This window comes from the organism of the source record quoted next, unplaced genomic scaffold (genome assembly GCF_019419815.1).
Source record: "Pyrus x bretschneideri cultivar Hongxiangsu unplaced genomic scaffold, Pyrus_bretschneideri_v1 Contig3, whole genome shotgun sequence".
Lineage (NCBI taxonomy): Eukaryota > Viridiplantae > Streptophyta > Magnoliopsida > Rosales > Rosaceae > Pyrus > Pyrus x bretschneideri.
This window is the reverse complement of record NW_025999612.1, coordinates 1,940,698-1,944,690: the sequence shown is the minus strand read 5'-3', so window position 1 is coordinate 1,944,690 and position 3,993 is coordinate 1,940,698. Positions and strand designations below refer to the sequence as shown.

The following is a 3,993-nucleotide window of genomic DNA, read 5'->3' as shown; positions in this document are numbered from 1 at the left end:
GCACGAGGTTGTCGGCATCAGGAACAAGGGCTTTGAACAACTTAGTAGAAGCAATGACTGAGGTGAACTTAGTTTCATATGTGAAGAGACCCATGATGTTGGCTATTACGAGCTGAGAAATCAAACTACCCTTCTTGGAGATTCTTGCTTAATTAACCTAAAAACATAATAAAATTGAAATATGAAATTTAATGTGCCAATCTATATGTGCAGTTATAACAGTTTATTCAGTTGTATAAAACCAAATTAAGCTCTCCAACATTTCCCCCCTTATTAATAAAAAAAAAACTTTATTTTAGTCCTTGAAAAATATTTTAGAATGAAAAAAAAAATATATCATTTTGAGACAAAGACATTATGTAAGATTAAAAACTAATTTTAGTCGCTTGATCCAATGTCCATGTCATCATACATTTAATCACCTGATGTATTAGTTATTTTTATGCTAATTTGCCATTTTCTTCCTAATTTTAATGTTTTAATTACATTTTATCCTAATTTTCATTTTATTTATTATAATATATTTTGTTAAAGACATTTAGGCAAACTAATATTTTTACATAAATACTCTGATACACTTTGTGTTCTTCATTTAGGTATACTAATTCATTTAATATATTTTGGTATATCCATTTCGGTAAGACATTTAGATATATAAATTTATATAATAAATTTCGATATAGACATTTAGGTGCATTAGTTCATTTTAGGGAATTTTAACGAAGAACTCCCAGTACTGTTCACTTTAACAAAAAACCACATTTTTACACAAAAAAATCAATCTTCGTACTATTCACTTTACCCATTATTTTGTTCTTATTGTTAAAACTCAAAGTTTTCAAACATTTTTCATTAGTTTTCCATTCATTTTATTGTATTTTGATACACTTCTGTATTTACATATTCTTCTTATGTGTCACTAATTTCTTTAATGTTTTCTCATTTAGGTACATTTACAAGGATACAACTAGAGGAAGTTAAACAAAATTAATGAGTTAAACTGTGTATATTAATAAATTTAATTAAATTTCAAAAGTTTTTTTTTTTTTTTTTAACAAATGACATTATCTACACTAAGGGTGGGGAAGTGGGGTTAAGCCTCACAATGAGCCAGTAATAATGTGGTTCAAAACCGTTTTTGTCAATAATCGAACCTAAGACCTCTTATTTACAAATGACAAATTTTAATATGTTTTGAGGATGAAGGTTCAAAAACCCCTTTTATTAATTTTGGACTTTCACGGCAAACCATTCAAAAAAACATCAAATGAATCCCGTCGGTGGGAATGAATTAAACCCGTGCATGACGGCGTAGGTTTGAATTCCGTCGGTAATTAATCTAACATCTAATTTAACAAAATATATCGTTTGACAAAAAAAAAAAAAAAAAAAAAAAAAAGAAAAACATCAAATGAATTGAAAATTCAAATTAAAATGTAAAAAGTTAAAGGCCATCCAGAACCCGACCCCAATAAACATTTTGTCTAGTACAGAGTCTAAAAGCAAGTGTTGAAAATAATTCGACCCGAGTGCTTTCTTTGACAGTTTAGGACATATCTGATAGAATTTTAGTACCAACTTGGATAAACTGGTAGACAAACAAGAAGGACGGCCATCGAACCACAGCATCAGACTCTTGGTTGTGATCGATAAATACCACCCTCAGCATTCTTTCCTCTCCAGCATCAGACTTTCCTTTGATCAGTTTCCATATCCAAAGTTCATCATGGGTGTTTTTACATATGAAACCGAGTTCAGCTCTGCCATCCTTGCGCCTAGATTGTTCAAGGCTTTTATCCTCGATGGCGATAACCTCATCCCGAAGATTGCTCCACAAGCAATCAAAAGCGCTGAAATCGTTTAAGGCGATGGAGGTGTTGGAACCATCAAGAAAATTACCTTTGGTGAAGGTTAGCTAGACAACCCTCAATATTCTCTCCCTCTGTTCATATGTTTTATACTTGAATGAACTCAAAGTTATTAATAAGACTTTTTTTGTGTACTAATTTATGTTTTAATTCATTTGCAGGCAGCCAATACGGGTATGTTAAGCACAGGGTCGATGGGATTGACAAAGACAACTTGACATACAATTATTCTATGATTGAAGGAGATGTCTTGTCTGACAAGATTGAGAAGATCACTTATGAGACCAAATTGACCGCATCTCCTGATGGAGGATCCATCATCAAAACCACCAGTCACTACCATACCAAGGATGGTGTTGAGATCAAGGAAGAGCATATTAAGGCTGGCAAAGAGAAGGCTTCCAGTCTCTTCAAGCTTCTTGAAGCCTACCTCGTGGCCAACCCTAATGCCTACAACTAAATATGATGTTATGCATATTTGTAATTTGTGTGTTACCTTTGTTGTCTTCTTGACATAAGTTCAAGTTTTTTATGTTTTTGTTTTTCATTCAGTGATGTTTTAGTTGGATAAAAAAACTAAGGGTATTGATTCCTTTGTTTCAATAAAATCACTATAATAATAAAAAGTTTAATGTCCAATGCTAACAATACAATGATTGAAGATATAGGGGAACGGATCCCCTCCTGAGCTTAGGAGGCTGAGCCTCCTGAGCAAAATATAAGGGCCGTTGGATTTTGATCCAATGGCTACAAACAGGGGGCTCCTTTCAAAGTTATAATAATTGTAGCCGTTGGATCGAAATCCAACGGCCTGTGTGATTTGCTTGGATTTTGATCCAATGGCTACAAACAGGAGGCTCCTTTTAAAGTTATAATAATTGTAGCCGTTGGATTGAAATCCAACGGCCCGTGTGATTTGCTCAGAAGGCTTAGCCTTCTAAGCTCAGGAGTGGATCCGTTCCCAAGATATAGAACCATAATCTTTATTACACTATCAACGTTGATTATTATACCATGAACATCTTGTTACAAACATAAGTTATTACCTATTATTGTCATTAACTTTGAGCTACCGTTTAATGGATGAGTGGTGCTAATGTCACCCACCAATCTTATTTTCTTACCCCACCTTATATACCCACCTATCACTAAATGTTAAAAAATAAAAATGCTCTTTTCTCACCCAACTGATTCTAAAAAACCTTGATGTACCTTTTCTTTAATATGAATCAAATAAAATTAGACAAAAAACTGAAGGAAAACTCAAAGAACCCAGCACTCGTCTCCACCTACCCAACGCGCTGACGACAAGCACTACCCTTCTCTCCTAAGTTCCACACCAGACCATGAACGACTGATAATGATGGATTGAAATTCTTACTCTTCTCTCTTGCATCCACACCGATTCTTATCAAGAACAAGCGGACAATGACAAGGCCTCGTCTTGGTCCTCATGAGATCTCCTTCCTATGGTTGCTCTCTGGTGACTGTGCCATTGAAATCAAGGAGATTGGCACGAAAAGTTCAAAGTCTGGAATAGTGGGCAAGCAATCTGGTGCATGATTGTAATTTTTCTTAGGCGATTTGATATTTTCTTGGTATCATTGAGTGTTCTTTGGTCTCGTTATCAACAAAAATGGTTGGGTGGGTGTCTGCTAGTGACGTTAAGAATTCTCTTTTATCACTTTCTTAATTTTTAGAACCTTGTTTTGTTTAGGTCTTCAAGGTCATTTTGCATGAGGTTAAATTTGTCAATAAATTTACATATTAAAGTGAGGAGGAAAATAAGATAATGGAGTGGACATGACATCATTCTAAGATCATCTCTAACGCTTAGGTTAAACCTAAATTTTTTAACCCATAAAACTTAGGTTTTAACCAAGAAACAGTTTTCTACTCCAACCCTTAAAGCATTCCCTATGGGGGCTTTATGCTCCATGAAACTACTACATTTGAAGCTCTAATGAGAAATTTCATCACCAATGAGCCATAAAATGAGGCTAGATCCACCACTTAGGCTAGCAACTTCCTACCTTGGATATCAAAAAATTAGGCTACATCTACTCTCAAAAAGTAGTGGTTCCCACAAGAAAAGTAGCTGCCCATGTAAGTCAAATTTTGTCAC

The 3,993-nt window shown here is 34.3% G+C and overlaps 1 pseudogene; it reads left to right on the top strand.

Moving 5' to 3' along the window:
- The first annotated feature begins 1,726 nt into the window (after positions 1-1,726).
- Positions 1,727-2,328, top strand: LOC125479565 (annotated as a pseudogene).
- The last annotated feature ends 1,665 nt before the right edge of the window (positions 2,329-3,993 follow it).